A 26,494-nucleotide genomic window follows, 5' to 3' on the forward strand; every position below is an offset into this window, starting at 1 on the left:
AAAAACAGTGAAACCATTACTGTAGTTTGGCTATGGAAAGAAAGACAATGGTATTGTTACTGTAAAATGCTCTCATTAGTCTTCATCTGTAATACTGTTCTCAGTTTTGGCCACTTGATATAGGAAGAATGCCCCTACCCCAAGACCATGGGAGGCAATAAGGATGACTCAAGTTTTCATCAGACGGGTCTACTCAGCACTTTTAGCAGATGAAACTCCCACATAATTCAGTAAGGTCTAAGAAATGCTGAATAGAGACCCTTGTTAGGCTTACCATACTGAAAAATAATATATACTTCTGAATAAGGAAATACAATACCTATTGGTTTGAAGATATTTGACCAACTGTGCACCAGTTAGCCATCATTGGTGATTTCAGAAAAAATAATATGGAAGTGAGAAAGAGAGGTAGATAGACAGAATATGTGAGTAGCTGTGAGAGAAACTTTTAACCTTTACAGATAATCTCCCAAATCCATTATAGTCTTAATAAAAAGGTTGTACCACATCACTCATAAAAATGACCAAATTCTGCTCGTATGTGGAAACCTTTCACAGAGTTCAAAGATACTAAGTTTGCTTTACCACAGTCACTAATTTTATTGAATCATCTGTACTTACGATTTTTCATGTTGTAATTGCTATATTTCATCCTTTAGTCTTATCCTAGAACCGAGGACTGAGATATTCAGCTTATTCATAAAATTGGTGAAGCCATGTCATACACATCCAGGCCAGAGTTAATTATTTCTCCAGTGAGCCATCTTCATTATCTTTAAGAGTTTGCTTAGAACTATAAGAATCACTCATAGCAAATATCTAAATGTAACAATGGAAAGATTAATGGCTTCCTGAAACATGATCTAAAGCAAAACCAAGTCGTCAAGAAAGATGAGAGAACCATTAAGGAAAACGGCTTTGGGGAGGTCAGAAGATGTGAAACAAAGACAGAGTGTTAAGTTGGCCTGTAATGTAAGTGCTTAGCAGTTAAAATGCTCCCTATAAATTTCATGGGATGGAGAGGAGGTCAATAGCCAGGAATCATGCTATTCCTCTTCCAAAAATCTTAGATTTCATACCATTCCCATTGTAATTCTCTTTGTAATCAATGTTCATTCCTTTTTTTTATTAAAGCAAAACAGTATTAAGCTAAGCTGTACTATACTGTGGTACCGCATTTGGATAGCCTAAAGCTTCTGGCAGCTGAAAACTCATACAATCTCTTGTTTTGAGAATGTGTGCATTGAAGAAAGAGTTTAACAGAGGGCATGGCCTTACAATATCCATGCTTTTAGTCTCTGTAGATTGTGGGACATTCTGGTAAAGAGCCAGCCCTACCATGTCTTCTTCTCTGTCCTGCCCATGCCTTCTTTGCAGCATAACTGTCTCAGACACCACTGGTTCCTCTAATGAGGCTGTCAACTTCCTCATCTTGGAGTGGGTAAATGCCACACAACAGAAGTTAAGGCTGCAAGGATTTCCCCAAGAAAATATATCAATACAGAGTTGTTGGATCCTATCACTCTTCCTCTATAGACCAGCAGCCCGCTAAGCCCGTGGAGCTTCAACCATGCAGAGGCTTCAGCAAACTATGGAATGCAATCCTTTGGATATTATAGTATAAACAGGACTATACTGAATATAATAGAGAGGTTATATTACCGCTGTATACATCACTTGTGAGACCACTTCTGTGTCCAGTTCTGGTGCCCACATTTAAAAAAAAAATGTTGAAAAGTAGAGAATTTAGAGAAGACCTACAACAAGGATCTGAGGTTTGGAAAGCCTTCCTTACAGTAAGAGACTTAAGGAAATTGACCTACTTAGATTATTGAAGAGAAATATAAAAGGTGACTAAAGATATCACAACTATTTACTGTAGGGAAAAGATATCAGATGGCTCTTTAATTTAGCAGCCAGGGGCATAACATGATCCCGTGACTGGAACCTGAAGCTTGCCAAATTCAAACAGCAAATTCAAACAGTTCATTTTTAACAATGAGGATAATAAAGCATTTGAGCAACTTACCAAGTGGTGGTTTCTCCATTATGTGAAATCTTTAAATCAAGATTGGATGTCTTCTAAAAAAAAATGCTCTTGTTCAATTGGGTTATTGGGTTTGATACAGGAATTACTGACTGAAATTCTATGGCGTGTTATGCAGGTAAGACTAGCAGAGATTCATAGATTCAAAGACCCCAAGGCTAGAAGGGAGTATTGTGATCATCTAATCTGACCTCCTGTATAACACAGGCCACAGAACTTCCCCAAAATAATTTCTAGAGCAGATCTGTTAGTAAAACATCTAATCTTGATTTAAAAGATGCCAGTGATGGAGAAATCCACCACAACCCTTGGTAAACTGTTCTAATGGTTAATTACCCTCACTGTTAAAAATGTATGCCTTATTTCCAGTCTCAATTTGTCTAGCCTGAACTAGACATTGGATTGGATTATACCTTTCTTTGCCACACTGAAGAGACAATTAGCAAATACAGTGGAGTCACATCTTACGCAGGGGTTAGGTTCTAAAGTCAGCGCGTAAGGCAAAAATCACGTAGAGTCAAAATTACCCTTAAATTGCCCATAAAGTACAGTATACTGTACATGGTTTTGTGTAGACAACCCTGTACAGTAATATGTATAAATGTATAATGTATACAGTAATGTACAGTATATAATAAAGAGTACATATGCAAAATATAATCTTACAGTACTGTATTTTTAATTACAGGGGGTAATTACAGGGAGTCGTCAGGGCTTGATGTCAATCCAGGAGACAGAGGTGACGGAGAGTTTGGGTGATGGAGAGCGAGTTGTAGATGAAGTGGTTGGCTCTGGTTCAGGTTGAGAAGTTGATTGCGTAGGCTCATCTGCTGCTGGTTGTTTTTCCTTGAAAAACATGGTGATCGGCAACTGTCGCTGTTGTCTCTTGAGCTGCTCAAACATTTCTTGATACAGTCTCAAATCGTCCGTAATACTATGTGTGATTTTGAGGCTTCGTTCCATAGAGTGATCATATTCAGAAATTAAATCATTCAGGTGTTTCACTGCTTGAAACACTTCAGCAAATTTATGAAGATTTCAACTTGCTGGCTCTTCCTATTCGTCATCATCATCTTCGTCTTCTGTAGATGATTTTATCAGTTCCTCTAACTCTTCGTTAGTCAATGTTTCTCTATGGCTCTCAATTAGTCAATGTTTCTCTATGGCTCTCAATTAATTCTTCAAATTCCTCCTCAAGGATGTCGATGAAGCCATCACCACCCACTTGCCTGGCCACTTGAACAATGCATTTCACTTCTTTGTCAATGGTCGGGAAACCCTTAAAATCATTGACACATTCTTTCCATAGGTTTTGCCAACATGCATTGACTGTTTCAGGTTTGATTGCATCCATTGCCTGTTTAATATAAGTGATGCAATCGGCAATGTTGAAGGACTTCCAACACTCCATCACATTAAGATTGGAATCAGCATCCATAGTGCTATGTATCCATGAGAACGTAAGCCTCATGTACGCGGCCTTGAAACAGCGAATCATGCCTTGGTCGAGAGGTTGGAGGATGGAGGTGGTATTGGGGGGGAGAAAGACTACTTCAATGTCATTGTGTGCAAACCAGAGTGCCGCAGGGTGGCCAGGAGGTCTATGATCAGCAACACTTTAAAGTCAAGTCCTTTCTCTTTGAGGTACTGCTTGACCTCCGGAATGAAACACTTGTGGAACCAATCCAGAAATAATGCTACCATCACCCAAGCCTTTTTATTTGATTGCCAGAACACAGGCAGGAGATTTTTGTTCTTGCCTTTTAGGGCACGGGGATTTGCAGCCCTGTAGAGCAAGCCTGGCTTTACTAAATGCCCAGCCGCATTGCCACAAAACAACACAGTCACACGGTCTTTAGCTGCTTGTCTTTCTGATTTCGAAATGTAAGTGCGGTTGGGCAATTTTTTCCAGAAGAGCCCAGTCTCGTCAGCATTAAAAACTTGTTCCGGAAGATAGCCCTTAATTGTTCGGGGTAGGCTTTTGCTGCCTCTTCATTGGCAGATGCAGCTTCACCAGTAGTCTAGACATTTTTGAGGTTGAAGCAGTTCCTAAAACTGTTAAGCCAACCTTGGCTGACTTTGAATTCCTTCTCATCAGAAGGCTGTCCCTCTTTGGCAGGAGGTTTGAACAGCACATAGAGGTAAGAGCCTTTTCTCGCAACATGTTGCCATCGATAGGCACACGTTTACGGTTCCTGTCCTCCAGTCACAAGTTTAATGCCTTTTCAGTCTTCACTAAAGTCACGCATCTAGCTCATCACCTTAGCAGTTATTGGAGCACTTGATGCCACGGCTCGACGAATTTCTCTCTCTTGAATCTTGATGGCACGGATGCTAGATTCCTTGCGGCCATATTTACGCGCCACATTGGAGATCGAGATACCATCTCTCAATAAGTCCAACACAGCCAGGTTTTCCTCCAGCGTTGGAACAGATCACTGTTTTTTTCGGTTGAGCACCAGATGAAGTAGTTGCCTTGTGTTTAGGGGCCATGTTGTATGAAAAATACGTATCTTTTAACACTAGAATCACACTCAGCACTGTGAGATGCTCACACTATGAGAGGCACGTGGGAACTGAGACCGACTGAGGGAACAGCAGATTCACATCTTCCATCTCACGCTCACTCCGGGGAATATGCTCATTGGGTGGAATCGCTCACATTATTTACTATTTGTGGCTGCTGAAAAAAATCTCCCCCAGCATCTCCCCTCTGGTGGCCCTGACCGAGCTCTCAGCCCTCTCCCTCAGAGCAGTGAGCAGGGGCATGGCCTCGGCCAGAAGAGGCGGGGCCTTCGCCAGAAGAGGTAGGGCAGTCTCCCTTAGGAGACTATTTACCCCCTCACCCATGTTCCCCATATCGGCACTTATAGACTGTGATAAAGTCTCTTTGTTAAGCTAAACAGATTGAGTTCCTTGAATCTAACATTATAAGCCATGTTTCTAATCCTTTAATCATTCTCATGGCTCTTCTTTGAACCCCCTCCTGTTGATCAACATCCTTCTTGAATTGTGAACACCAGAACTGGACACAGTACTCCAGCAATGGTCACACAAGTTCCAAATACAGAGGTGAAGTGACCTCTCTACTCCTACGAGATTACCCTGTTTATCCATCCAAGGATCATATTAGCCTTTTTGGCACAGCTTCCCACTGGGAGCTGATGTTCAGCTGACTATCCACCACAATCCCGAAATCTTTTTCAGAATCACTGCTTCCCTGGATGGGTCCCCCATCCATCCTGCAAGTGTGGCCTCCTTTCTTTGTTCCTAGATGTATATATTTACGTACATTAAAAGGCATACTATTTGCTTGCACCCAGCTTACCAAGTGATCCAGATTTCTCCGTGTCAGTGACCTGGCCTCTTCATGATTTACCACTCCCCCAGTTTTTGTGTAATCTGAAAACTTTATCAGTGATGATTTTGTGTTTTCTTCCAGGTCATTGATAAAAATGCTAAATAGAATAGGGTCAGGAACCAATCCCTGAGACACCCCACTAGAAACACACCTGCTCAATGATGATTCCCTGTTTAATATTACATTTTGAGATCGTTACATAATGGTTCATCTGGCTTCAAATCTATTAATATTCCTTGAATTTCTGGTTCTTTGCACTCATGGGCCCCCCTCCAGACAGGAGGTGCAGTTTTCTTATTTAATTAGAGATTAAGACTTGGCAAAAACACTGAGGATTACACATTTAATTAGTATGTTAATTTGTTTGAAGCTCTACTGATAGCATTAGCAGCTTTATTTATATTCTTCATCAGTTTCAAAGTACTGAATTTGCTGTTGTGTTTTAAATTGTTTTTAAAAGCTCATCTGCAGAAATAATTTCTATGCTAATAGTAGTAGCAAGAAGTCACAAAACGGTGAGCTCTACTAAGGGAGAGGGCAGAGGAAAAAGTGATACAAATTCAAAACATATACATCAAGTCATAAAATTGTTCGTTGCACAAATGCTGTACAGAACAATGTTATTTTGAGTGAACTGATACATATCCTGTTGTAAAGGAATTCCCCATAATCTGAGTAGTACTTAAAAGTATACTGCAGTGTTTATCTATAAACTGTCTTTGTTCTTTTTGAAACACTTTATAATCCTTGAAAATCTTCTGAAACAAATGGTTATGTTCATTTTGTAAAATGTACAAAGGTTATTCAAATTTTACAATAGATACTGAATGATTTAAATGGTACTTTCCAGCCAAACACTGCCAGAATTTTATGACTCCAGTAGAAATCTTTACACGCCTTTTCAAAATTGTTGTCACTCAGCAATAAAAACCTTGAACCTAAAACAACTAAGCATTCTTCCTTGTCAGAGGAGGTAGTTGACTAGGTAGGCAAAACTGCTCACAGAGAAAACAGAAAACTGAACTGCTCCCAATGATTAGATAGTAATAGCTGAAAATGACTACTCCTATAATTTATGCATCCGAAGAAGTGGGCTGTAGTCCACGAAAGCTTATGCTCTAATAAATTTGTTAGTCTCTAAGGTGCCACAAGTACTCCTGTTCTTCTTTTTGCGGATACAGACTAACACGGCTGTTACTCTGAAACCTATAATTTATGTTTATTTTCTCCCGTAGTATTCAAATTAAAAAGTCTATATTTGTCATAGATTAGGCATACAAATGTACCCACACATTTGCTACTGTCATATATATTTTCTAAATGGTGCATGGGTTTTCAATAGGTAAGGCCAAATTGGCTCTCAGTTACATCATTACAAATATGTAACTCCACTGAAGTCAATAGGCACAAAATTTTTCCCATTTAAACAAACAGTTTTCATTGACTTTTCAGAAGGTAGCATCAGACCCATGTTTTATAATCTACATTTACAACAGTGAAAGAAACAGAGCAGAATTAGACTCACAGTACATGAGTAAAATGTCACGTTAGTTAAAACAATTATGTAAGTTTAAATAAGTTTGCAATGATAAGAAAAAACATTTTCACTAAATAGTGCTTTGGTTTTAGGTAATGAAATGAAATATATCAGCTTAAAGCAAAATAAGTGTCTTTAAAGCGACATAGCATCTGGACACAGTATTTCAAACGAAGGTCTGGTCTACACTACATGTCAACCTAACTCCGTAAGCGTCTACACTACAAGGTTGCTCCTGCCAATGTATGTGACCCACTACATCCAAGGCCAGCTCCAGGTTTTCTGCCATCCCAAGCGGCGGAAAAAACCAAACAAACAAAAAAAGAGCCGATCCACAGCACTTCGGCGGCAGCTCGGCGGTGGGTCCTTCACTCCCTCTCTTCCTCTTTGGCGGCACTTTGGCGGCAGCTCAAAGAGGAAGAGAGGGACTGAGGGACCTGCCGCAGAATTCCCGCCGAAGACCCGGACGTGCCGCCCCAATAGCGGATGGAGTCTTGTTCCTTTGTATTCACCGCCCCAAGAACCTGCTTTCTTAGTTGGTGCCTGGAGCCAGCCCTAACTACACCAACCTACTAACTCCACCCCTGCAAGAGGAGTAGTGCTTAGATCGATGTAGTTAGGGCAACACAGTGTCCCTGTAGACACTGTTACTTACATCGCCTGTTGGCTTTCGGCCCTGCACCAGGTTCACAGCTGGAGCCCTCCACCCCAGGGCTGACAGCCCAAGCTGTCATTCCCACATGGGGCTCATCGTTGGAGCCCCCCGTGCCACTGCAGTACTGTAAGTGTAGAGAAGCTCTCAGTACCGTAAAAGTACCAGAACATGTTAATAAAAGATTCACAGCTCTCTCCAATAAAAACCAAAATGCATTTCTCTGATAATGGTTTGAATATAGGAAATGATGTCTTCCTAAATAATAGATACTCCCATTGTTAAGATTTAAAATCTCTCAGACAAGTGCCAATTGTAAAGAAGACAGATATGTGCATGTTTTGAAAGTTAAAATAGCCACATTTTTTATTAAAATAACCATACAAAATTGAACTTAACAGCTGGCAGCCAATCCTTGCCAAACTTGACCCATATGTATTGTTTCTCTGCACTGTCATTTGACCCCTGTTAGCCAGCTGATGACTGTAACCCATACTGTGGCCTAATTCAGTTGATCTACCATGCATTGGGGTCAGCCTTGGAGATTGGTACATTGGGCCCAGCTGCACTCCTCTTACTTGATGAAAATGGTTAAGGCCTTACTAAATGCACTCTGTTAAGAGGTCCATGTGAAATGAGATGCACAGTCCAGTTCCTAGTGTATAAAGTAACCATATCACCAAAAAAGATCCCACAGCACAACTGATAATAATTATCTGTTAGTCTCAAAAATAGGTTAAAAAAAAGCCAAGATAAAAATTTGTAAACAATTCTCCCTTCTTTTTTAAGATGTTGAAATTAATGAAAACTGTTGCTGAAATGGCAAAAATTGAAAATTTTGAAGATGCCTTAGGTTTAATGGACATAGAATCTAAATCCTGTCATTCAGCTAGTCATTCAAGGTTAGGAGTTGAGACACATTGGTAGGGTACGGCGTAGGAGCTTTCACTGCCCTGCTGGATCCATTCTGTAAATAACCGATGACTTCACTCTCCTGGACTGTTCATCCAACTCCTGTCACAAATAGGGTGACTAGACAGCAAATGTTAAAAATCGGGACGGGGGTGGGGGGTAATAGGAGTCTACAAAAGAAAAAGACCCCAAAATCGGGACTGTTCGTATAAAATCGGGACATCTGGTCACCCTAGTCACAAACAATAAATTCACTTTGAAAAAGTGGATATCTTGCGGAGGCTACTTTTTTAAGCCTTCTGGCACATGAACAGCAGAGAAGACTCTGATTCAGCTGCTTCTTTTGTTCATGCTTTCCTGGAAAGGGCAACCCGCAAGGTATCAATAAACCAGTAGGAACACTCAAGACCTATCTTCACTGCAACACCGTACACTAGTTCCTTGTAGTATACACTAGCCCTACACTGTGACAGAAATACATGAGCGTACAGCCCTTCAGGAAACTCTGGGAAAGCAAATAATCTGCTTGTCCAGCAAAGAAATCAGGAAGGGCCCAGTTTGAAGTAAAAACTGATGGGAAAAGCACTTTGCTGACCTTTTAAAGGCTCTAGTTTTAGGGGTTCCTGAGAGCCAATAAAGAGCCAACACAACCTAGCAGATTACAAATTCAGATTTAGAAAACAAGAGGGTGTGTGTGTGTGGAGGTACTTAAAAGGCAGGGAACCTCTGACCTTTGAATGTAAAGGTAACTGAATGAATCCCAAAATCAAGGAGGAGATGGAAAGAAGCTTTCCAAGATCTAATGCCCTTAATGGTCAAACTCGGGGAGTCCCTGGATAATCTAGCCCTGGCCCAGCTACTACCATACTATTTAGTTTGCTGATGATGGGCCAAATTCAGGAATCTCTGATTTAGGGTTAACAGATACCTTTCCCAACAGCAGGTGATAAGACTAGCTGACCCCATTCCAGGATGATCTTTATTGTCAAGAACTCTAATCAGGATGTTGTGCTTGTCATAGTCCTTTGGAGGGATTCACAGCCACTAGAAAGAGACCTTTCCTTCACCCTCTTCTCTGATGACCATTAGACCCAACCAACAAACTACTAGTGCTGGGCTAGTGCCCAGGGAGGAACAGATGACACTGATCAGTTTCCTGACCACGCTAGTGCAAGTAGTAACTTTGCTATATTTTAATAATAAAATTAAAATTTTTCTTACAGCAGACATGTATTAAAGTATAATCTGTTTAAATCCACAAAGAATATGTTTAGAATGATTAAAGTTAGAAGCTTTATTCCGTACTGCTAATTTTTTAGTCATAATACACATTATAAAACCTTGTTACTCTGTAAAAGGCCTGTGCACTGAAGTCATAGGAAATTTAAGCTCAGCAAGGAGTGCTGAATAGAGCCCTAAATATTGTTTAATGTTATTATTCTTTATTATAAAGCCAATATGGGTGGACATAGCCATACTTTAATATGTTTATTCACTGCTAATTCACTGAGTGTTTGCATTTTCAAGGTCTCAGTTATAAAAATGTGTTATAAATCTGAATAGAATTAACAATTATCCACTGAACTATACTTTCAAGTGTTTTAGTTGCTTGCTTTTAGCATGCCGTTACCCATTTTCCTCCATAAGAAATAAAATCCAGTTATTACATTAGGAAAAATACATGATTTTCTCTGATTACGAATAATTCTTAAATATTCAAATACTGAGATCATAACAACATCATTAAAAACTTATTTCATGGAAGAGGAAGGTATTGAAGCACATACCGTGAAAGGCATTGTCTTCTCCTGGCAGAACCTTACACTGCGGGTCTCCACGTATGGAAAGTCAGCTGGAGTAGAAATGCATGGCACAACCTGCCTATGACTGTAGTCTATAGCCAGCAGGTGTAGTGCCAAAAAAAAAGGGGGGGATGGATGGAGGGTGGGACAAGCCAGGAGGGTGTTAGGCTGGCCAAGAGATATGTTGATTCACTGCATCTTGCAGGCTTCCTCCACTGCTCGGGCTCGTATGGATCTCCAACTGGATTGTTAACGCTACCCTAACTCTGGGGTGAATCTTCCCTCTGGCTGTGTCTGAATCTGGCCTATGGGAGCTAACATCAGGGAACAATCTAAGACTCTTGCAATACAGTATAACAATAACCTACAACAGAGTGTGTATTAGCAGGCTATTAGTGCACTGCTTGGGTGCACTGTAAGGCATTACCTTGAAGTGTACAAACTGTTTACTAATGCCCAACCTGGAGTGCCTTACTGCTAGTAATTTTATGTTAATTTTTTTAAAATTAAACATAGGTTGGGGTGGTTTATGCAACATATCCTTCCATTACAAAAAAGGTAGTTTGAAACCAATAGATTCTGCACCTGTTCATCTCAGGACTGATTGATCTCCCAGTGCCTGGTTGAAACTCCAAAGAACATGATTTACCAGAATATAAGCATCATGTTTACTGGAATTCTAACAACAAAATGGATGAATATGATCAACTCTCCTAAAACAACTGTGGAAAAACAGGATAATGCTCATAAGCCACAATCTCTGCTGATTTACCACTTATGCAACATGCATTAAGTTTATGTCATTGCATGAAGTAAATCAGGACCAAATTTGGCTCTATTTATTCAAATTTAATGTATTCTAATTGGTTCTGCATTAAAGCTGAAAACAACAAATCATAGTCAAGAAATATACTACTACCTGTATACTGCTACATTCTTTAGAAGGAATTTCCATCATCCATTAAAATCCACTGGAGTGAAGTCTGGGACCCAACTTTAAACAGCAAACTAACTACACTAAGAGAAACAACATAACACCCTCCCAACCTTCTCTCCCTCTCCCTCTTCCCCCATCTCAAAAAAACTCCCTAATACTTTCTGTTCTGTAAATATTAAATGTACACAAACTCCAGCAACAATCCCTGCAGGGCAGAATTAGGTCAATCCCTTCTTCTAATCACCATACAAAAAGAACATAAAACTTCTGATACTGCCTCAAAGCATCAAATACTGCCTCGACCACAAAGCATCACAGAATCAAACACTAAATCTAAATGAAAGTGTAATAAACTCATAACATTATGTCTCAATAACACTTATCCTCTCAAACAGTGATTCAAACAAACTCATCCATGAATGAATAGTATTCATGAGACTAATGACACCAATAAATGTGTAACTGGAAGAAAAAGGAACAGTTAGAACCCTACAGATCTCCGCACATCTCATCACTGCCGAACGTGTGAAGCTAAAGCTGACTCTTACAAAATACAGATTCTGTGACCAAAAACTACAGATTAAAACTGGGAGACCCAGAGTGCAGAGGAATGATTGTGCAACCAATGTGACTAGGATTTATATGTAGAGAAATTCTCTACTCTACTGTCCAAGACACATTTGAGAAAAATATTTCATTGAATTATTAGAAATGCTAAAATACTTTCTATAAAAATAGAGAAAAAATATTGCATTACTCCTGGCAGAAAGGAGATAGCAGAAATAGCATCAGCCAAATTTGACAAGGATATGGGATAAAATCTCAAACATACTAAGAAGATCTGACCTCCAAATTGTATCTGCCTTTCAAATAATTGAGGGGCTCTGTCATTTTCTCACTTTGGCAGCACTTCTGCAGCTCAACATGCCAATAAAGCACTACTGAAATGAACTGTGCTCTTCTACGGCCTGCATTACAATATTACAATAAATGAGAAGAGGACCAAGATTAGCCCATTCAGAATAGTAATTACAGTATTACAGCTCTATTCTGAATAGTGCAGCTCTATTCTGAACAGTGACTGTAAAAATGGCCTTATGTAGTTCCATGTTTACTATCTCTCTGTGATTCTGGACCAAATCTCTTTGGTTTACAAATAAAAAAAAGTGTTTCTATTTTAGCTACCAGCCCTGCTAACTCAGCTCTGAAAATTAAGCAAGATTCTTTCCAACTTGTGCATTATTTGTGGTAATACAGGTTCTGTAGGTTAAATTAGCCTCTCAATTAGACCACACCATGTCTTAAAATTATGTCTTCAACAATACCTGTTCAAATCCACTGCCTTTCTAGGGAAAATATGCTATTTTGCAAATATTTAAAAAAAAAATACATCTGTTTCTCTGAAAAGCCTACCACTTCTGTGCTCTGGAGTAGGGATTTGAAATTTTTGCAGGGGGGACTGCACTGGTGCCAGAGATATGTCTTTTTCTTTCTGCAAACCCCTTCCTCATTCACTTATACACCCTCCAACTTCTGCAACAAATAAGGGAGGAGTTCTACAGAGAACAGTCTCCTTCACTATACAACCCTGATTCATTCCCAGGGCACTGTCCCTCCTGTGCACTGAATGAGGCAGAGGTCTTACAGAAAGCATAGTATGTGACCATGTAATTAAAGAATATCATAATGCACAGGTGGCCAGAGGGCCAAATTAAGGTTGCACAGGCAACTGTAAATATGACATTTCCTAACTTTTGAGTGCTTGACTGTACAAGCTAAATAAAATGATCTTAATGTAGTAGGATCTTTACGTAAATTATTTTTAGGAAACACTAAGCCAATTTATTATGCCCAGTTATAACAGTCCCCCATCATGAATGATCAGCAGGATCTGAACCTTGAGCCTTCAGCACCACAGCAAACTGCTGCTACTGGAGGTACAGGACTAACTACACAAATTAGCAGCACAAGAAGGCTGCTAGTCCAGAGGGTACGTGGGTCACTGGGATCACGTGCTCAATCTGGAGGATGGTCAAGAGGGGCCTGGCCTGAATATCTTTGCCCCCAGGAATCAGGGAAACTCCTGTCCCATGTAGCGCTTCCAGAAGGGTAGATGGGATGCGGAGGTCCTATGCTAGGTTCAGGTGATAAGATTGGGGGAAGCTCAGCCCCTTACCCAACTGCTACAGTTGATCCAGTAGCTCCTAGATATTCCTAATGCAGCGTATGCTACTGCTGCTGCTTTGGTGACACTGGAAGACAGCAGAATTTATTCAGCTCTTCAGAATGTTCTGTATCAGAGGGGTAGCCGTGTTAGTCTGAATCTGTAAAAAGCAACAGAGGGTTCTGTGGCACCTTTGAGACTAACAGAAGTACTGGGAGCATAAGCTTTCGTGGGTAAGAACCTCACTTCTTCAGATGCATCTTCTTGCATCTGAAGAAGTGAGGTTCTTACCCATGAAAGCTTATGCTCCCAGTTCTTCTGTTAGTCTCAAAGGTGCCACAGGACCCTCAGAATGTTCTGATTCAGTTGCTATTTTGGCAGCCTGCCAGAGTTTTCCTACAAACCACAGAAATTAAGTTGCAATTTTTAATAGTTTATAATTCAGCTAAACCAAAATGGAATTACAAGGGACAAAAATGAGTTAGGAGCAATAAATAAATGGATTGTTACCAGCTCCCCCTAAAATATGTTAATGTTTGTGTTATAAGTATACAGTACCAAAATTTATAGGATGTGTAATCTGTCTGAATCAGTGTTATGAGAACCTCACATTTTATTTTAAATTTGTATATTTATACATAAGATTTTGTATTTTAATGTAGAGACTGTTCAAAATGCATAATTATACACATCTACACTATAAATTTTGATAATTTTCTCAAAGTATCTGCAGTAGTTACAGCATGCTATGCAGTAATCTCTTACCACATTTCAATTTTGAAGTTGCTAGAGTATTAGAGCTGTACCACTAACAAACAAGCAACCACAACAGCTGATACAAAAGCACAGGGGGGTTGGATTTTTAGTTCATTATATGCTTTTTAGCTAAACAGATTGAAAGATTTGGCATTTGTTTACCTCCTCCCCTTCAGTTCACATCTCCGATTGATCTGTTGGTCATTATATAAAATTTGCAGGTGTTCCTTTGTTGTTCTCTTTTGAACAACTTGTTATTAACCTTTCAGATTTGAGTTTGACATATTAATTCAAATTATCTATTCCCAGTTAATGTTATTTTTTTTAAAAAGCGGACTTTAGTGAAAGAGATTATACTATTAAAATAAAAAACAATTAGAATAATACTGTATTACTATAATATAGACCCCGATTTCAGAAATACTTATGCATCTGTTCAACTTTACTCCTGTGAGTTGTTCCTATTGATTTCAATGGGACTTCTCAGGACAGGGAAATTAAGCACACAAGTGTTGCCAGGGTGAGGGCTGTAGCCCTTGTTTCAACTTTAAATGGTGTGTCTAACTTTAAAGATGTGAATAGGCCCACTGAAGTCAACAGGACTTTTAGCTCTTGTGCTTAAAGATAAGCATGTGCTTATGTACCTTGCTGAACTGGGATCATAGTTCACGGCTGCTGCCCCCCCCATTCCCGAACCCCTGGGCATCCCCAATACTGGGCGGCACTCCCGGAGCACCCTTGGGCCCAGTGCCAGTGGCCAGGTGGCCAGGCATGGTCTTGTGTACCACAGCCCCCAGCCTGCCTGCCCCAGCCTCTCGGCCACAGAAGGGAACAGCAGGCAGGAGGGGCCCTGGTGGAGTGTGGGCGGGGCCACATGGGGTTGTTTGGGGAGCCATGGCCTCCCCTGCCTACAATACTTGCCACCCATGACCTGACCTATGAGCAAATGGGTATGTTTAGTCTTGAGAAAAAAAAAACTGAGGAGGGACCTGATAACAGTCTTCAAATATGTTAAAGGCTGTTATAAAAAGATGGTGATCAGTTATTTTCCATGTCCACTGAAAGTAGGACAAGCAGTAACGGACTTAAATCTGCAGCAAGGGAGATTTAAGTTAGATTTAGGAAAAACTTTCCAACTATAAGGGTAGTTAAGCTCTGGTAATAGGCTTCCAAAGGAGGGTGTGGAATCCCCATCATTGGAGTTTTTTTAAGAACAAGTTTGACAAACTCCTGTTAGGGATGATCTAGGTATACTTGGTCTAGCCGCCGCTCAGAGGGCTGGACTTCACAACCTCTCGAGGTCCTTTCTGGCCCTACATTTCTATGATTTTCTGCTAAGAGCAGTAAAGGGACTTATATTTGAGCTTTCATTTAATATAATTTCTTTTGTAAGAATGCTCCTTATTTTTATTTGTATAGTTCTTTACAATGGTTTATTTTCCTGATCTATCTTGAATATTATTTTCTATTAATCATATATTTTACATCAGATTCTCTCAACCCATAGAAGAATCTGCACAACCTAATAGAGATTCTATAGTAGTTTGCATAACTTACCCTTCTGCAATTTGGACCCCTATTGAGACGCATCCAAAGGTAGAAATGATTATAGAAGCCAATATTAGTACAGCTCCTGTTGGAGCTGTACTGTTCAAGAACAAGTTGGGGGTGGGCACGGTGACGAGTGGCAGTGCAGATGTCTGGAGCCTTTATTTACCAGTTCTCACTAGGCAATCGTTCTGAGAACGTGTGTATATATATGTGTGCGTGCATGGGGCTAATGGAGCAAACAGAAGAATTCAAAGGATAATCAGTGAACTGAAACTCCTGGAGTTTCTGCTCCTCTATTTGGTTATTCCCAGTAGGGGAAATGGGACTCTAAATGCAAAGTTATCCTTTCAGATCCACATAGATCTGAAGGAGGAATTTCACTCTAATTTTTTCCCTATAAAACCTATCATATAATTTAAAAAATAATCTGTATTTTGTTAATGTGCTTTAAAAGCCTTTTCAATATCCTTGCACTGATGAATCATTGATGCATTTTGTCATGTATAAAAAAAGTCAGTATGTGAAACAGCAGCCTTCAAACTCTGAAAAACATGACTGCAACATTACATCAACTCAAGATAATATAAACAATGAAAGAAATGTGCTAAAATAATGAACTCCAAAGTGTTTCTGCTAATGAATACTATGCATGTGAGTGAGGCCAAAGCTCTTCAAAAATTTTCTTTTGTAAAGAAGAAGAAAAAAAACCCTGCTGCTCAAGGGAGAGTCAGGGTAGAGGATTGGAATTAATGGTCTTTACAAGCTTTTTTCTAAGAAAATTGATTTTGGTGGGGTTTCCACAATGTGGAAGTTGGATGGAGCTTTTAAGTGAATCCACCCCATTGCTCCTTTCTTTTTCTTTAGAAATGCAGTATGAACACATCGTCAGCATTTATCATCTATCACACTGGATTACCATATTGAAAAATAAGATGTGTAGACAATCACAGTATTAAAGGACATTAGTGGCTATGAGTTACAGTAATCAAGCAAAGTTCCGTTAAACCAGTCAACTTTACAGGTATTTGCTAATTAGATTCATGACAAATTGCAAATTTCCCTGTGGTTTAGTACAAAAGCAGATTTTGCTGGAAGAAATGATTCCACAGAACCAGTTTTCCAAATTCAGGAGACTGATTTCTCCCATCATTTCTCATGTAAAAACTGTATAATATTTTTCATCTTTGAGGATATACAATAGGTTTTATAGGAAACAAAAGTCTTTTAAATCATACAGGGCAGTATGTGACTTCCATATTATATCAGTGAACAGTATATTTTAAAAGTACCATATTAAATGTTCAGTACTGATGCTATGTTAATATCTGTGATAAAAGCTTTTTACAGAAAACACAAATTTCATTTAATTGTAAAATGCTGCATTAGATCTCCCACTGTTACATGATTGGAGGTTTTACTATATACACACAAGCACCCATATCCCCACTCCTTTTTATAGAAGTGGAGAAAGACTCCAAGAAAAGGCCAAGAGAGAGAAGATCAGAATTTTCATTTCCTCTGCAGAGCAAGCATGTTCATACTTCAAAACCTTTGAGTGGCTGAGGGCCCCAGGAGAAAAATGGGGAAGGGAATGGATGGCAGAACAGCATATTCCTCATTCTAAAAACACATTTTAGTTAATAATGCTAAGAGCAAACTGATTTTATGGATCCAAGTCCTCTGCATCTTTTAAAATTCCTATCTTCCCTTTCCTATTAGGAAAGAAACATCTGATTCTGATTACAAGTATTTGCACTGAAAAAAACCCAAAAGAAATAATATTGAATTATTTAATGGCACTTTTTTCACTGAGCAAACAGATTTTGTCTGTTGGGATGGTTCATCGTCATATGATTAAATAAGCAGATTGCTGGTCCCCAACAGTAACACAAAAAGCACTCTGGGCTCCATCCATAAGTAAACAATTTGCGCACAAAATTAGAACAATCTAAACTACTTTATTTATGCCGAACTTCTATCAACTACAAGCTTTTTCCTGTAAACCAGTGAGCATGTAGATCAGACATTCCTGTGGGAAAACAAAACTAAATATGTATTACAACGTGCAGAATCCTAAAACCTGACTATACTACAGAATTTAGAGTCAATGGGAGTTTTCCCTGCATAAAGGACTGCAGCACCAGGCAATTTGGTATATATAAGTTACACTAACCTCCTCAGTGTTCTGATATCCCTCCCAATGCAAAACACAGTTCAGAACTGAGTCTGGGCAGTTTCCAGACTTCCTTAGAAAAATGCATATGGCACAATGGTCAGCTATTTAATGGCACTTTTTTCACTAGCCTCAATACAATTTGGCAGAAAGGTAGTGCAAATATTTTGTAAAAAAAAAAAAAAAAAAAAAAAGGCAACGACCCCAAATCAGACAATTTTTGCCTAGTTTCAGTTTTTGTTACAAACTTGAATCCAGCCCAGTTCCATCAAAAACTTTGCCAAAGTTTTCGGGTCTTCTGAGCAAGCTCAAGCTGAATTTTGAATACAACTAGACCAAGATCCTAGCAAACCCCGTTCTTCTCTTCTGGCTTCTCATACAAACCACATGTAATAGGCAACTTTGACTGATTTTTACTCTCATTTTTAAAATGTGAAACTCAAAGTGAAAATCAGGATAAACAAATGTGAACTGAAGCAGAATATCATTGCTGAAATGTCTATAAACTAGGACTAGGCTGTTTCTTACACTTCTAGTCATTAGTACCAATTTTAAAATGTCTCATTTTATGCTATTTTATTTCAAAACCCTGCATTTCTCACTTGCCATATTATATTCCTATTTGGGTATCATATACGTGCTAGTTACCTGTTACATAACAAAGCTGCTCTAGCACACAATCTGACCTGCTTTGCTAGAAATACTGAGGATTGTTAATGTTTTTCCTTAACAAATTGCAACCTAATTATAAAGCAGTGGCCTCAGATATTTGTGTGTCAGAGAATGGAATTGCTAGTTTCCATATCAATTATACTGTATGCCTATACTTGATTAAAAGTAATTTCATAAGGAATATCAATAATCCAATCTTCTTGTAACATTTTTTGTAAATTATATACATTTCCTCGTTTTGTGAGAGAGAATTGTTAAACCACTCAATCTGCTACCCTAACAATAAAATTATATTATTATTCATAAAATGAACTACTAAAATACGGCCACTTTTTTGGTCACCGAACACACCAAGACAGCCCACTTTATTTATTTAAGTATGCTGGGTCAGATCCTTAAGCTTGTGCAATTGAACACAGCTGCACTGAAGATAAATTTCTACAAATAAAAGCTAGTCAGACTCTGGTGCACAAAAAGTTTTTTATTAATACTGTGACGTTGCACTCCATATGTTTTATGGAAATATACTTCTGAGTATGAATATGATGTAATTGGAATATGCTTTAGGCAAAAGGTCTCTTGTAAGGTATCATTACAAAGCCTATAATCTACTGAGTGTGTTCATCCTATTTGTATGCATTTATCATTCATGTATCCAAACCTAGAAATATGAAGTATAACTCTGAGGTCCTATTGTAATTATGCAAAGCGTGGGCCACAAATGGTGGTTTAGATGGCTCACATTGACTAGGACAATTGGTTGTAAATGGCTCTGTTTACTTGCAAACCTTCCTGGGTATGTGCGGGCCAGCCTGGAAGAATGGAGGCTGGGGTCTCACAGGACATGTGAACATGTCACCTGATACTGGAATCCATCTTAAATCCATTTAGAAGAAGGGGACCCAGAGAGACAAAAGATTCCCGTCTCGTGCCTAAACTATAAAAGGGGGTGGAACAGAACAAAGGGGGCTGCCAGTCTTGAGAACACCCCTGCTTTCCGCCTAAGATGTCTGCTGGAACTAACAAGGACTGTACCAGGGAAAAGGATTGGGCTCAGACTAGGAAGGAGTGTAGTCTGTGAAAGAAGCTTATTGGAACATCTCTGAGGGTGAGATTTTACCTGTAATCAGTTTCTTAATGTATTAGGCTTAGACTTGTATGTTTTTGCTTTATTTTGCTTGGTGACTTACTTTGTTCTGTCTGTTATTACTTGAAGCCACTTAAATCCTACTTTTTATACTTAATAAATCCCTTTTGTTTATTAATAAACCTACAGTAAGTGATTAATACCTGGGGGAGCAAACAGCTGTGCATCTCTCTCTATCAGTGTTATAGAGGGCGGACAATTTATGAATTTACCCTGTATAAGAATTATACAGAGTAAATCAGATTTACTTTTGGTATGGATCCCATTGGGAACTGGGTGTCTGGGTGCTGGAGATAGGTGACCTGCTGAGCAGTTTTTGGTTAAAGCCTGCAGCTTTGGGGGCATGGACAAGACCTGGGTCTGTGTTGCAGCAGGCTAGTGTGTCTGGCTCAACAAGCAGGGTTTTGAAGTCCCAAGCTGCAGGCCAATGGGGGCTGTGGGAAGCGGCAGGGGCCGAGGGATGTGCTGGCCGCCACTTCCCGCAGCCCCCATTGGCCAGGAGCGGCAACCACAGCCAGTGGGAGCCGCGATCGGCTGAACCTGCAGACGCGGCAGGTAAAGAAACCGGCCCGACCTGCCTGGGTGCTTACCCTGGCGGGCCGCGGGCCAAAGGTTGCCGATCCCTGCTCAAGGGTATTAAAATGGGAAATTATAATTTTGAGGTTGGAGTTGAGGTTTGTAAAATGAAATCGTATATTTTCTACAATGTTTATATGTGCTTTAAATTTATACAGTTGAATTATGCACAAGAGGGGCGTGTGTGTGTGTGTGTGTAAATAAATGGATAGTGAGTGGCAGAATGATAGGAGGAGATAGGAAAAAATATCCAACCTAGTTTTGAAGATTTAACTTACTCATGTGATATAGACACAAAGATGGAAGCAATTTGTCTGGAGAAAAGTTTCTCATTCCCCAACCCCCTCTCTTCACACTTGGATGTAATCAACTCAGGATGCTTACTTGTTTTCCAAACAAGCAAATTATGCTGCTGTAGACAAGTATTAAAAGAAAGATTATTTAAAGGATATTTAAACTCTGATCCTTAATGATACATGCTTAAACCCTCAGGTCCTGATCCTGCCAGGACTTATGCAGGAGAAGTCAATAGGACTTCTTATGTGCATAAAGTTAAGTATAGGTGGTAACGCCAAGGAGATATGGGCCTTAGTTTGCTTTCAACACATCTTTTTGGGGAAAAAAATATTATTTTCATGTTTGAACCAACTAGTTACTTTTCCACTAGCTATTACTGCACATGTATAAATGTAGTTGAACTGCAGGCTCTTTCAGTTTGCAGAGATACACAATAACTGTTTGATGCCATTAGATAAAAAGTTGAAAAATCATTTCAACAAATCACTTGACACTTCCGGGTGATGGTGTTGCAGCACCAAGATAGCACCAGATGAATCGAGGGTCATCCAATATTTCACCCGGTGCTTAGCTAGAGAACAGGGAATAGATAAGGCTTAACCTGACTGAGCTTCAGCCAGCTTAAAACAGATTGATGTTGTTAGGATCAAGGAAACGACAGGAGAATATGACCAGGATTAGATCTGCCCCTTGAAGTGAAGGTAAACCATTTGGTTACTCAAGTTCACAATGTGGGGGTTTGTTGGATCCCTATCTGCTGTTTGATGATCACATAGAAGCTCAGGATACAGAAGCTCTCTTTATCTTCAAGAGTGATACAGTGCATTCTTTCACATGTTATTCTATCAATATGTCTTATCCTTCTTCTGGGTAGTCTACCACTGTAGTTGTGAAAGTGGTCTGAACAGATCTGGAGCTGTAGTTAGCAAAACTTCTCGACAAGAGGAATGCTTATAATGCTTTTGAAATAAAGCCAGGTTTGTACCTAGATGCCTTTCTTAGGAGTATCAGAGGTAAGAGCCTGTTTTTGAAAATTTTGCCCTGGCTCCCTCATACCTCACTCTTGGGGCAGTAAGATAAACATTCCAAACCAACCGACTGACCACTTAAACTAATCATTCTTACTTAAAAGATTAGGACACTCCAGATATGCCCTGATAAGAACTGTTTATCTGGGAATATGATAGGACTTTACGTTTTTACTGTCCTTTGGAAAGGGAGCTATATGAAGTCAGTCACATACTAATGGAAATGCTTCTTAAGGCGTACTGATGTCCCACTAGAACTCAGGTTTCTATAACTGTAAATACTTGCTGCATGGCTCAAAAACTATATTAACTAAAGTTATGTCTTTATGTACTTGTTTCTATGATAGTTAACCTTCCAGAGTAATAGCTGACAATTTAAATTATTCCTACATTTTGATTTACATTATGCATTTCTTAGGGTAAATCTGCACTCTGAGATGAAGGTATATGTGACGTTATTGACAGGAACTGTGACCGTATAGATCATTGTTGCGACCAGGGTCCTATGGTTGCACCAGGTCTTGTACAGAGGAGGTCAAGTGGGATGTCTACGAAAAGGTTGTTATTTGCTGGTTATGATTTTGCCATCTTTATGTGTGTATCATTTTTATATTTGAAGTTATGAATATTGGCTATGTACTTGTATCTCAATGTGTTTGATTCTAAGTACCTTCAGTGAAGCATTTGGTCAGCTCCTTGAGACAGGACTATTCTCAGTAAGTGCCCAATCAAGAAACACTTAACTGACTGGATTTTGGGAGATGGCAATCCACATCTGAGCTTTCCTGGGAATGTTCAAACTAACATGTAAACAGTGGTGTTGGCCTGCAAAAAGCTGAATCATTCATGGATACGTGACTTGCCCAGGTGGCTACAAATTCCATACTGTTGATGTGATTTTGCACAGGAGAACAAAGGGGTTTCCACCCACAAGAGAAAGAACATAAAAGGCCCTGGAAACCCCTCCATTTTGTCTTCAGCTGGCTCAAGAGATAGCCTCTCCACCCCCAAGAGATGCCTAAAAAAAAAAAAACTGGAACAAAGGACAGTAACTACTGGTGTGTGAGTGATTGCTGGACCCAGACTAGGAAGGAGTCCAGTCTGTGAAAGAAGCTTATTGGAACATCTCTGGGGTGAGATTTTGTTAGGATATAGATATTCAGGCCTGTCTGTAAAGGCCTATACTTTAAGAAGTAAGTGAATTCTTATCACTTAGCGAGTTATAGAGGTATAAAAGAAAGAATCAAAATCACTCTTTGTATGTGTAAGGGACAGTCTGAGGCTCTGTTCTTAGGCTAAGTAAGGCCTTTGGCTAAGCAGCAGAGGCAGCCATAGGCTGAGAAGTGAACGGTCACAGCCTCACATTCCAAACTAGTCACATGGAAATAAGATGCTATTGGGCTGTTAGGAATACAACTCTGTCCTGATATTCCTATCACCTCCAGCGAAAGGAAAGAGTCTAGAAAATGTAAAAGGAAACTTAGTTTGATAGCATCCTGTCTGGTAAGAACTCACTTATCAATAGACACAGCTGGAAAACCCTTATGTCTGTATAGATGTAGTTGTAAAATCCTCACTTCTGTATTGTTTTGTATGTTTATTTGCAGGGTCTCTGTCTGGTTCTATAATTGTTTCTGTCTGCTGTATAATTCATTTTGTTGGGTGTAAACTAAGTAAGGTGGTGGAATATAATTGGTTAAATAACCACGTTACAGTATGTTAGGATTGGTTAGTTAAATTTCAGTAAAATGATTGGTTAAGGTATAGCTAAGCAGAATTCAAGTTTTACTATCTAGTCTGCAGTCAATCAGGAAGAAAGGGGGGAATGGGAACAGGGAATGGGGGTGGGGAAACTGGAATCATGTTTTGCTAAGGGGGGAATGGGAACAGGGAATGGGAACAGGGATGGCTCTGTGGTGTAAGAGCTGGGAAGGGGGACACTGAGGAAGGAAACTGGAATCATGCTTGCTGGAAGTTCACCCCAATAAACATCGAATTGTTTGCGTCTTTGGACTTTGGGTATTGCTGCTCTCTGTTCATGTGAGAAGGACCAGGGAAGTGAGAGGGTGAAGGAATAAGCCCCCTAACAGATTTCATCTGTAATAAATTTCTTAATGTATTAGGCTTAGACTTGTTTTATTTTATTTTGCTTGGTAACTTACTTTGTTCTGCCTGTTATTACTTGAAACCACTTAAATCCTACTTTTTATACTTAATAAAATCACTTTTTGCTTATTAACCCAGAGTAAGTAATTAATACCTGGGGGAACAAACAGCTGTGCATATTGCTCTATCAGTGTTATAAAGGGTGGACAATTTACATACAAATTATGTATAAGCTTTATACAGAGTAAAACAGATTTATTTGGGGTTTAGGCTCCCAGAAAGACTGAATGCTGGGTGCTGGGAAAGTCTCTGTTAACTAAGAAGCCCCTGAGCTGAGTGGATCTCAGTTTCAGTGAACTGCTGGGGGGCGTGGCCCAACCTCTTGGTCTGTGCTGTAGTTGACTGGAGTGTCTTACTCAGCAAGACAGGAGTGGAGGGAAGCCTTCTCTGGCAGGAGGTGGTTTGTTCTCAGTGGTATCCCAGCACATCTAGTGACAGTCTTGAGGGAGTTTCTGTGACCGAACCCGCCACAATATAATTCCAGCTTGAGGAGACATGCCCACACTACCTCTGATCGAGGTTGTACACTTAAAATAGAATGTAGCCACAGCAGTGCAAAGAGCAGGAGGGGCTAGCCACTCCAGGTACTTGCCTAGGGTCTCTGATTGGTATGTACTCAGTATGGCTAGCCCCTTCTGCTGCTATGCTATTTTTAGCACACCAGCTTGATCTGTGCAAGCATGGTATTCCTCAAGCTGGGAATCACACACTCCAGATCAAAGAGTAGACCTATTCTTATTGGCAGCTAGAGGAATTCAGTTACTCTCTCTGTGGCTCAGCTGTAAAATAGGGATAATAATTCTTACCCACTTTAGTAATGCACTTTGAGATTAAAGATGAAAAACATCATCCCTATTCTTATGTAAGTACTAAGGCCCAGAGTTTTGAAAGTGTTTAGACATTGATGAACTCAGCTTTGCAATGCCTAACTGATTTAGATCCCAAAAGGATTTAGGCACTTGAGTGTCAACAGAAGTTAGGTTTGGAGTTGATTAAATCCCTGTTGAAAATTATTTTTAGGTGCCTAAATCAGTTCAGCATTGCGATGTTGAGCGCCGCAATGCCTATATGCCTTTAAAAAAAAAAATCTAGCCATAGGTATTATTATTTATATATATTTACCAAAGGATCTTAAGCAAAGTCATGGGATAAGAGGGAAAGTCCTCTCATGGATCAGTAACTGATTAAAAGATAGGAAACAGAGTGTAAGAATAAATGGTCAGTTTTCAGAATGGAGAGAGAAATAATGATGTGCCCCATGGGTGTGTACTGGGATCAGTAGTGTTCAACATATTCATTAATGATCTGGAAAAAGAGATAACAGTGAGATGGCAAAATTTGCAGATGATACAAAACTACTCAAAATAGTGAAGTCCCAGGCAGACTGCGAAGAGCTACAAAAGAATCTCTCAAAACTGGGTGACTGGGTAACAAAATGGCAGATGAATTTCACTGTTGATAAATGCAAAGTAATGCACATTGGAAAACATAATCCCAACTATACATATAAAATGATGGGGTCTAAATTAGCTATTACCACTCAAGAAAGAAATAGTGGATAGTTCTCTGAAAACATCCACTCAATGTGCAGCGGCAGTCAAAAAACAGAATGTTGCGAATCATTAGGAAAGGGATAAATAAAACAAAATATTATATTGCCTCTCTATAAATCCATGGCATGTCCACATCTTGAATACTATGTGCAGATCTCACCATCCCATCTCAAAAAAGATATATTGGAATTGGAAAAGGTACAGAAAAGGGCAACAAAAATTATTAGGGGTATGGAACAGCTTCCATATAAGGAGAGATTAATAAGACTGGGTCTTTTCAGCTTGGAAAAGAGACATCTAAGGAGGGATATGATAGGGGTCTATAAAACCATGACTGGTGTGGAGAAAGTAAATAAGGAAGTGTTATTTACTGCTTCTCATAACACAAGAACTAAGGGTCACCAAATGAAATTAATAGGCAGGAGACTTAAAACAAACAAAAGAAAGAATTTCTTCATGCAACATACAGTCAACCTGTGGAACTCTTTGCCAGAGGATGTTGTAAAGGCCAAAACTATAACAGGGTTAAAAAAATAACTAGGTAAGTTAATGGAGGTCCATCAATGGCTATTAGCCAGGATGGGTAGGGATGCAAAACCATGCTCTGAAGTGTCCCTAGCCTCTGCTGCCAGAAGCAGGGAGTGGGCGACAGGGGTGGATCACTTGATTACCTGTTCTGTTCATTCCCTCTGAAGCACCTGGCATTGGCCATTGTCAGAAGACTGAATACTGGCCTAGATGGACCATTGGTCTAACCCAGTATGGCCATTCTTATGTTCTGTTCTAATTAAAGTAGCACTTAAAGGCCCCAGTCAGGATCAAGTTCACAATGTACTAGCTGCTGCATGTTCATATAAAAAGGTAAAATGGTATGGGGAAATGGATGCAAAAGTACAGAAAAAGTGACCAGGATGATGATGATAATACGTTTGGTTTGTCCCCCTTCTATAATTATTCAGTTAAATATTATTGTTGCAAATTAAACTGACTTACTGACTCTTCACAGAAAAAGAACTAATGTGTGTGATTTTGAAATGTATGAACCAGACTTTAAAATCATTATTTTGATTAGCTCTTAGTAAGGTGGGTACTAAGGCAGGTGGAGATTACAGGGGGGCCATTGTGTTGCAGGAAGGGTGCCAGGGCGAGGGTGCTGAACCAAG

General features: G+C 39.6%; 1 protein-coding gene across 1 annotated transcript in view; it reads right to left on the reverse strand.

Moving 5' to 3' along the window:
- FAM83B (family with sequence similarity 83 member B) overlaps nucleotides 1-26,494 on the reverse strand; it is a 75,977-nt gene that overhangs the window by 25,666 nt on the left and 23,817 nt on the right. The gene's annotated exons all lie outside the window — the stretch shown is intronic.

The sequence above is a fragment of the Malaclemys terrapin genome, chromosome 3 (genome assembly GCF_027887155.1).
Source record: "Malaclemys terrapin pileata isolate rMalTer1 chromosome 3, rMalTer1.hap1, whole genome shotgun sequence".
Taxonomy (NCBI): Eukaryota; Metazoa; Chordata; order Testudines; family Emydidae; genus Malaclemys; species Malaclemys terrapin.